The sequence below is a fragment of the Martes martes genome (assembly GCF_963455335.1).
Source record: "Martes martes genome assembly, chromosome: 11".
Lineage (NCBI taxonomy): Eukaryota > Metazoa > Chordata > Mammalia > Carnivora > Mustelidae > Martes > Martes martes.
In genome coordinates, this window is record NC_137899.1 from 6,574,374 (window position 1) to 6,584,436 (window position 10,063).

Genomic DNA, 10,063 nt, shown 5'->3' on the forward strand with positions numbered 1-10,063 from the left:
CTGGTCTTTCTTGGGCATATGCATAGCCATGCTTGTATATGTGTTCCCCTTTCAGTCAGCTCAGGCTGTCACAGTAAATGACCACAGACTTGTGGCTTAAACCACAGACATTTATTTTCTCACAGTTCTGGATTCTGGAAGTTCATGATCAAGTTACAGGTAAACAGAGTTTCTGAAAAGAGTTCTCTTCCTGGCTATGTCTTCACATGGTCTTTCTTCTGTGTGTGTAGAGAGGTCTCTGGTGACTCTTCCTTATCCCATAAGCAGACTAACCCTGTAGGATTAGTGCTCCATCCCATGACCTTATTTAACCTTAATCACCTCCCAAAGGACTCTGTCTTCAAATGCAGTCATATTGGTAGTTATAGTTCTTACGTAAGAATTTTGGGGAAAAACAATCCAGCCCATAACAGCAGAATGTATGTGAAGCATTTCAAAGTCACACATAATTATCTATGTCTCATTTCTGGATCTTTTAATTTAAAGTTTCCTGTGCTGTTATTTGCTCCACAAAAATTCACAGCTTAACAATTCCAGCTGATTGCCATTATTTACTAACACCTTGGGGAAAGGGCTTCATCCTTGGGGTGGAGATCTGAAGTATGTTATATAGTGGCAATGCCCTGGGAATAGAGTTTCCTCAGGAAAATGCTGGGAGTATTATCAGAATATACAGGGGTTTGGGTTGGGGGATTTATAAGGGTTTCTGACACAGATCCACCAGTTTTTCTGATTATCACACCACCATCCATCCCAAAGGTGGAAACAGGTGCAACCCCAATTAAAATACCACAGGCATTTCTGTTCTTACCAATATTCAGTAACCTTTCTGAATGAATGCTTTCTAGTTTATTCTGTCCTTTTGGTTAAATTTCAGAGCCCAGAATTTTTTTCAATATCGACTTTATTTTTGTGGGGTGGAGGACTGAATAAAATCCTCAGTCCATCATTCCAGAGGTCTAGTTCCCCTTATTTTTCTCATCTGTTAAACGAACAATATGATGTACAGGTTTGTTACCTTCATTGCTATTATTTGCTCTTAGTGATTTTTAATAGAACAAAATTACTTTTTCTTATTTTAAAATGGTTACCTCTTTCCTGCCTTATTACTATTAGCTTTCTTTATAAAAATGATCAAAGTATACATTTTGATGAAATTTTATAATTGTGTTTTATTTCTCTTTTTTTAAGATTTTATTTATTTATTTGACAGAGAGAGATCTCAAGTAGGTGGAGAGGTCTGCAAAGAGAGAGAGGAGGAAGCAGGCTCCCCACTGAGCAGAGAGCCCCGGCTCGATCCCAGGACTCTGGGATCATGACTTGAGCAGAAGGCAGAGGCTTTAACCCACTGAACCACCCAGGTGCCCCAACTGTGCTTTATTTCTGAAAGAGAAAGATATTTAGTATTTCCTGATTCTAGTCAGCATGTACGAAGCATGGAATTCTCCACTTCATCTTAACAAGTAAAAAGCCCAACATACTGAAAATTCAATAGCTCCTCTGGGGGCCATCAGAGGTCAGTTGAGGTCACAGGGCAAACAGCTACCCCCCAAAATTAGAGACACATATAGGCTGATACTGGGAATCACAACTTACTAGAGCTTCTAGAAGCCCAACCCAGGAACAGAAACTTCATTGGAAACCAGTGCTGGGGCAGGGAAACCTGAACTGTGATTAACAAATTGCTGGGGGATCCTCACGGGCAAGTCTGAGACTTAAAAACTCCAGGGGGTCCCCCACACTTTTGTGAGTTTTATTTCCTGGAGTTCTACCAGGTTTTGACAGTGAATAGCTGAGAAAAATCCCCCTGGGCTTTAGGCAGGGGAAGTTGAAAAGTAACTATGTGGAAATGTGCCAGAACATTCTGTTCTTCCTAAAAAAGACTGCTCTCAAGATAAATTATTTTACCAGAGCCTATTACCAAAACCTATCAGGGTTTTATCAGATCCTAACTACTTGAGGGAATGGAAAGACCCAAATCCAGTCAACCTAACCTCCTCAAGCCATCCTGCCTCACCTGAGAAAGGAGGCAGAACGGAGAAGTATTTGTGAAGTTCATAACCCAGGGGCATGGGCTCCCTAGAAGGCTGGGATCTCATCACAGGACAATAGAATTCTTTGCCTCTTCATCTCACTAAAAGCCTTACCACCACCTCACTAAAGTCCTATTAAGTGGTGTTCCTTTTACCTAGTACATCCTGTACAGCTTTCCACAAAAAAAGTGTAATGCACACTAAAAAGTAAAAGACACAATTTGAAGCGACAAGGTAAGCATCAGAATAAGACTCACCTACGGCAGGGACGTTGGAATTATCAAACATTCTATTTAAAAGAATGATGAAAAATGTGGACAGCATGCAAGATTGGATGATAATGTAAGCAGAGAGATGGAAATTCTAGGAAAGATTCAAAATGAATGCTATGATAAAAATGAAGAACACCTTTGATGGGTTCATTAGTAAACCAGATATAGCTAAAGAAAAATGTTCTTAAATTTGTCAGTCTGTGAATAGCTGTTTTGACAACTAAAAAGTAATGGGGGAAGAAAAAATGGGGGGCAAAATAAGTGCAGGGAACAGAATATCCGATTACTATGGGTCAATTATAAAAGTTGTATGTAACATATGCATAATGGGAATACCACAGGGAAAAGAAAGAAAGGGATCGAAGGAGTATTTAAAGCAATGAGAACTGAAATCCTCCCCCAAATAAATGTCAAACATCAAACCATAGGTCCACAAAACACAGAGAACACCAAGCAAAGTAAATGCAAAACAAATTAAACAGAAAACGAACAAACAAAAAAGCCCACTTCTCCTAAGCATTCAAACTACCCAGAAAATCTAAGATAAAATGTTGAAAGGAATCAGAGGAAAGCACTATACCTTTAAAAGAAGAAAATAGAAGGATTACATCCAACCACTCAGAAACCTCACAAGCAAGAAGAGAGTGGAGTGAAACATTTAAAGTGGTAAATGAGGGGGGTACCTGAGTGGCTCAGTGGGTTAGGCCTCTGCCTTCAGCTCAGGTCATGATCCCAGGGTCTGCCTTGGGCTACTTGCTCCGAGGGGAACCTCCTTCTCCTTCTCTCTGCCCGCAACCCCCAATTTGTGCACTCTCTATTTCTCCAGCAAATAAATAAATAAAATCCTTAAAAACAAAACAAAACAAAATAAAAATAACAAAAGTGGGAAAAAAAGTTTAAAAAACACCAAACAAGCAAACTAGTATTCCGTGTCCTGAAAAGTTATCTTTCAAAAGTGGAGGAGATATGATGATTTTCTTAGACTAACAAATATTGTGAAGATTTTCTGGTCAATAGACCTGCCTTACAAGAAATGTTAAAAGATCTTCAAGAGAAGGAGGATGACACTTGTTAGAAATTCAGATCTACGTAAAGAAAGGAAGAATATTAGCAAAGGAATAAATGAAGGTAAAATAAAAATTTTAATTGATCTAACAGAAAATACTGGTCAAAATAATAATAGCAATAATTTTGTTGATGATTATACACTATATATAAATGAAATAAATGATTCAATATATGGGAGGATGGATTTATGGTATTTTGCTATTGTAAGGTATTAGCATTACTCAAGAAGTCATATAATATTATTTGAAAGTGGGATTGAATTAGTTGTCAATGTATATTGCAAACTCTAAGGCAACTACTAAGAAAAAGTTAAAAAGAAAAGGATAATTGATATGCTAAGAAAGCAGAAAAAATGGAATCATATACAATGTTCAATTAAAACCGCAAATGGCAGAAAACAGAGTGGAAGACAAAAATAGGAACAAAGTATAAGTGTCATAGACATAAAGCAAAACAAATATAGTAGATACTAATACATTCTATGCCAATAATTGCTTTAAACATCAATGGTCTTAACATACCAATTAAAAGACAGGGTCAGGTTGAACCCCAAAATAAGACTCAACTGCATGTTTCTATACGAAACACTTCAAATATAAAGACACATAGGTTAAAAGCAAAGGGTAAAGAATGATAGATCATGCTAATACAAATAAAAGAAAGCTGGGATAGTTATATTAAGTTCAGGTCCAGTAGACTTGAGAGCAAAGCTCCATCCTTCAGAAAAGGAGAAATGATAAAGACTTTCCAAAATAAACCCAAAACCAAAAACGAAAGCTGAGAAAGTTCATCACCACTAGACCTTGTTTATAATAAATAAGAGAGGAAGTTTTTCAAGTTGAAATGAAAAGATGCTAATTAATATTGTAAAACATATGAGGTAAAACTAACCAGTAACGGTAAATACATAGTCAAAATCAGATTTTCTAATATTATATGGTGGTTCCTATATCACTTTAAACTCTACTTTAAAAGTTGAGGAACAAACACATTAAAACTCACTCTAACTAAAATCATTTAATATTGGATACATAGTATAAAAAATGTAAATTATATCAATAACCTAAAATGTGAACTATAAAATACAGTTCTGCTATGGTATCAAGTTGCCCCTAGCCTAAAAAAATGATATAATGATAATGTATTTATTGTAAGTCATAACAAAGATGAGCATGTATAGTAGATACACAAAAAGGTGACTATAAATGAATTAAAGCATACTCCCAAAAAAGTGTTCCAATCAAAGGAAGGCAGCAAGAGAAGAAAAACGAGGAAAGGAACTATGAAACAGTCAAAAACCAATGAACAATGTTGCAATAGTAAGTAAATATAAATAATTACTTTAAATGTAAATGAATTAAATTCTCCAATCAACAAACCTAGGGTGGCTAAATATATTAAAATATGAAGAAGAGGAGAAAGGGAAAGAAAGAGGGAAGGAGAAGGTGGAGAAGAAGAAAAGGAAAAAGAAGCAGCAGCTTTAAGGACACATACACTCTGAAAATGAAAGGGTAGAAAAGGTTTTCAGAGGACATGGTAACCAAAAGAGTAGCAGTAGCTATACTTAGAGTACCAAGATAGAATTTAAGTTAAAAATGGTCATTAGACAATTATGATCTCTCTGATATGAGGAATTTGAGAGGCAGGGTGGGGAGTCGTGGGGGTAGGGAGGGAAAAAAAATGAAACAAGTTGAGAAAGGGGAGGGAGACAAACCATAAGAGACTCTTAATCTCAGGAAAACAAACTGAAGGTTGCTGGGGTTTGTGGGGGAGGGAGAGGGTGGCTGGGTGATCGACATTGGGGAGGGTATGTGCTATGGTGAGCGCTGTGAATTGAGTAAGACTGATGATTCATAGACCTGTACCCCTGGGGCAAATAATACATTATATGTTAATAAATAATAAATTAATAAATTAATTAAAGATGGTCATGAGGGGCAAGGAAGGTCATTATATAATGGTAAAACAGTCAATTAGTTAAGAAAATATAACAATTGTAAATGTTTATGCATTCAACATGAGAATATCTAAATATATAACTCCGGGACACCCGGTGGCTCAAGTGGTTAATCATCTGCCGTTGTCTCAGGTCATCATCCCAGGGTCCTGGGATCCAGTCCCCTCGGGCTCCTTGCTCATCAGGGAGCCTGCTTCTCCCTCTGCCTGCCTTTCCCCTTGCTTGTGCTTGCGCACGCTCTCTCTCTCTGACAAATAAATAAATAAAATCCTAAAAAAAATAAATATATAAAGCAGATACTAACAGAACTGAAAGGAGAAATGAACAGCAAGACAATAATAGTAAGAAACTTTAGTAGGAGACTCTACTATAAACATAAGATAAATCATCTGGGCAGAAAATCAATAAGAAAAAAGCAGATTTGCACAGCGCCGTAGACCAAATGGACCTAAAAGGCATTTTTAACTTTCTAACAGAACATGCATCAGCAGCAAAATACATATTCTTCTCAAGCACACATCGCTCTCTGGGGTAGATCATGTGTTAGGATATAAGACAAGTATTAAAAAGTCAAGAAAATTGAAATTATATCAAATATCTTTTATGACTATAAAGATGTGAAACAAGAAATCAATTGCAGGAAGAAAACTCAGACATGTGGAAATTAAACAACAGACTCCTGAATGACCAATGGATTAAAAACAAAAAAATATCTTGAGACAAAAAAATGTGGAAGTACAACATTCCAAATCTTATGGGACACAGCAAAAGTTGTACTAAGAACAAATTTATAGCTATAAATACCTACACTTAAAAAAAGAAAGATGTAAATAAACAATTTAACATTATATCTAAGTGAACTAGAAAAACTAATAAACGAAACTCAAGTTAGCAGAGGAAAAGAAATAATAAAGATCAGAATAAAAATGAATAAAATAAAGAATAGAAGAATAGTAGGGAATATCAGTGAAACTGAGTTGGTTTTCAGAAAGATAAACAAAATTAACAAAACTTTACTTAAACTAGCCAAGAAAAAGAGTAAGAGGGCTCAAAATCAGAAATTAAAGAAGAGACATTCTAACTGATACCATCATATATGAAGGATGTATGAAGGAACACAAGAAGGAACACTATGAACATTGATACATCAACAAATTGGATGACCTAGAAGAAACGGATAAATTGGCTAGAACATACAACCTACCAAGACTAAATTGTGAAGACAAAATAGAAACTACATCAATGATGACTGCAGGAGATAGAATCAGTTATGAAAACTTCCCAACAAAGGGAAGCCCACAACCTAATAGCTTCCTTGGTGAAGTCTATCAAATATTTAAAGAAAAATCAGGGGCGCCTGGGTGGCTCAGTCAGTTAAGTATCTGCTTTCAGCTCCCTTCATGATCCTGGGGTTCTGGGGTGGAGCCTGGCATCTAGCTTCCTGCTCAGCGGGAATTTCCTTTCTCCTTCTTCTCTTCCTCCCAGAACCACCCCACCCCTTGCTCCCTCGCTCTCTCCCTCTCTCTCTGGCTCTCTCAATAAATAAGTAAAATCTTTTTTCAAAATAAAGAAAAATTAACCAAATCTTTCTTAAAATTGTTCCAAAAATTAAAAAGGAAGGAACACTTCCAACTTATTTTATAAAGCCAATGTTACCTGATAAAAACGCAAGGTAAGGACACTATACGACAAGAAAATCACAGTCCAGTATTCTTATGAATATAGATGCAAAATTCTCCACAAAATATTAGCAAAGTAAATTCAACAGTGTATTAAAAGACTCATACACCATGGCCAAGTGGAATTTACCACTCAGATGCAAGGATGGTTCAACACAAAGGAATAAATGTGATACAACCCATTAATGAAATAAGGGATAAAAATTATATAACCATAATAGATGCAGAATAAGCATTTGACAGCATTCAGCATCTGTTACCTAGACTATAACATATTGTAATACCTCCTTTTTGATCTGTGCAATGGATTGAATGTTTGAGTCCCATTCCCAAATTCATATGTAGAGGCTTTAATTCTCCATGTGATGGTATTCTGAGATAGGGCCTTTGGCAGGTAATGATGAGGTTAGTGTCCTTCTAAGAAGAGGAAGTGCCCAAGCTTGCTCTCTCTCCCTCTGCTATGTGAGGACACAGCAAATGAAAGCCTGTGAGCAAAACAGAAGGAGCCCACTCACCAGAACCTGCCACGTTGACACCCTGATCTCCGACTTCCCAGGCTTCAGAACTGTGAGAAATACATTTTCATTGTCTAAATCACATGGTATGTAGTGTTTTGTTAAAGCACTCCAAACCCAGGGAAAGACAGGTTTTTGCTGATGTTGTTCTTGTTGGTTGTTGTCGGTTTTTGCCATAGGGCCATGTTTCACCAATGTGTGGCTTTGTTAGAAATTAATACCAGAATCCAAATATGTACTACATGGTGTTGTATTTGGTGGACGTGTCCCGTGATAGGTTTCTGCTGTGTTACTGTTTAATATAATTATGTAAATTGCATATAGCTCCAAGAATTGCATAAGTGCAGTTATTCTCAAATTACCTATTTGTTTTCTGTGCAATATCTCAAACTACTGAAATACTGTTAGAATTTTCGTAGAGAAGGACGTGGGTTCGTCACTTTGCTCGCATCCAAAAGCTGCACTGAGGTCTCATTGCTCCAAGAAGGATGACCAAATGCACAAAACGTTTTCTAAAATGATGTGTTCGTGTGGTGTGAGCATCCTAGCCATCCATTTTCCTAACAAGTTGTTCTGTACGTGGTAAGTATACAGGAAATAACTTTCAATGGACAGTCTAAGAGAAGATTTGTGAGAAAAGAAAGAAGTATTTTTCCCTTTCCTTTCTAATAGGACTTTGTAGAGAGTCTCCTGAACTGGAAAAAAAATTATACTAGATTGGTGTCTGAGTTCAACCGGATTTATTTTATAACTTAAGTTTACGAAGTAAAAATAAAGTTTGGTTTAAATAATTTTTATCTACCGGTTACTTGTTATGGTATATCAACTTCAGTACTTGCATCTTAAGGATATTTGATTTGATCTGTCTTTGGAATTTGAAATCCAAATTATATATTCCTATAATTACATATGACTTAGTGAATTCTGAGTACAAGGTGAGTTTTATTGAAAATTAAAATAAAGCATTTATTTAAGGGTCTGTTTTCTTTCTAATGTACTACTTTTCTAGTTATTCACAACTTTATTCAGTCTGGATAAAGTTAAATCAATAGCATATAATTAATAATAAATTAATAATAATAAAACCACATATAATGAAGGTGTATGATAATTTTCAAGTCACTAGTCTCAAATATTTTCTATGCCAAGACAACTGAAATCATTTCATCAGAAATAGTGACTCACTATGGCAATAACTTTCATTTATTTAGATTCACTTCAGAATGGGAAGGTCGACACAGTTGAAAAAAGATAAATCTTTCAAAGTCACCTAATTACAAAAAAAAATGCATGTAAAATGTAATTTTATTTTATTTTTATTACATCATTTTCAAATTTAAACCCAGCTTTCTACATATCTAAGTTGGAAAATAAATCCTGCTTTGCTTTTGAGTTCTCTATTGGATACTTTCATCATTTCATAATAAAAATAAATATACTTTAAGACTTTATTAAGATAGTGTTTCTCAACTTAAACCTTGTGTTTGATCCAGCAGTCATAAAAAGATATCGACAGATTTTCATCAGATACTCAGTTTGTCCGGAGATGTGACAAATCACTTCAAAAGTTATCAGTTGTCTCTGTGTAAAACAAATATGATTTAGTTTTAAAAGTTTAAAACCAACAAATTCACACTGAGAAAGTTACAGCTTATTGCATTTCTCCCAGTAAAGGGAAGATTGATTTTACCCTACGAGGATGTAAAAGCAGGATTGTAGGGAATTTAAGTATTATCTACCAGATGTTGATTCCACTAAGCTATCTTTTTAGCTTATGTTAGGGGCTTTTGATCACAGTTGGCTTGAAGTAAACAAATGGCAAGCTTACTCCATGCGTTTAATGCCGGCAGATGAGCCCTGGTCTCAGGGAAGCCAGAGGACATGGCAGTGGGAGATCTTAGGAAGACACCCATGCAGGCCTTCAGCGACATCATGTTGCATCGACTCAGCTGCAAGTAAAGGACTGTGGGTGTTGGTTTCCTCCATGCTGTTAGAGCAGGACGCATCTTAACATTTGCTTTTGGCCACAAAAAGATACTTTACTTCAGTGACCTTCACCAGTTTACAGATCTAGCACTGGGGTGTGTAATTTAGTAATGGAAAAGCTGCCCTAAAAACAGAGGTGCTTTGTGTCCAGGTAAGAGCTATGAAGCCCTGTGCTATGCCCTTGACCTTCTGTTGTAAACTCAGTCCTAACTTGATTTGACACCGTGTACTCATAGCAAAAAGAGTAAGATCAAACCAAAGAGTTAAAAATTAAGCAAAAAGGTAAAATAGAAACATACTTTTATCAGAGAATTTTATAAACAATTTAAAAATATAATTGGATGGATTTATTACTCATTCACATAAATCCTCACCTCAAGTATTCAGTGTCAACCTGGCTAGTGGCTGAACACATTTCATGCAGATTACCTGGGCTCAGATCCCAGCTTTACATGTACAAATTTAGGCAAACTGCATACTTTTCTTTTTTCTTTTGTAATATGGAGATGCTAATCATCCCTATTTTATGCCCATTGTCATGTGGATTAAGCGA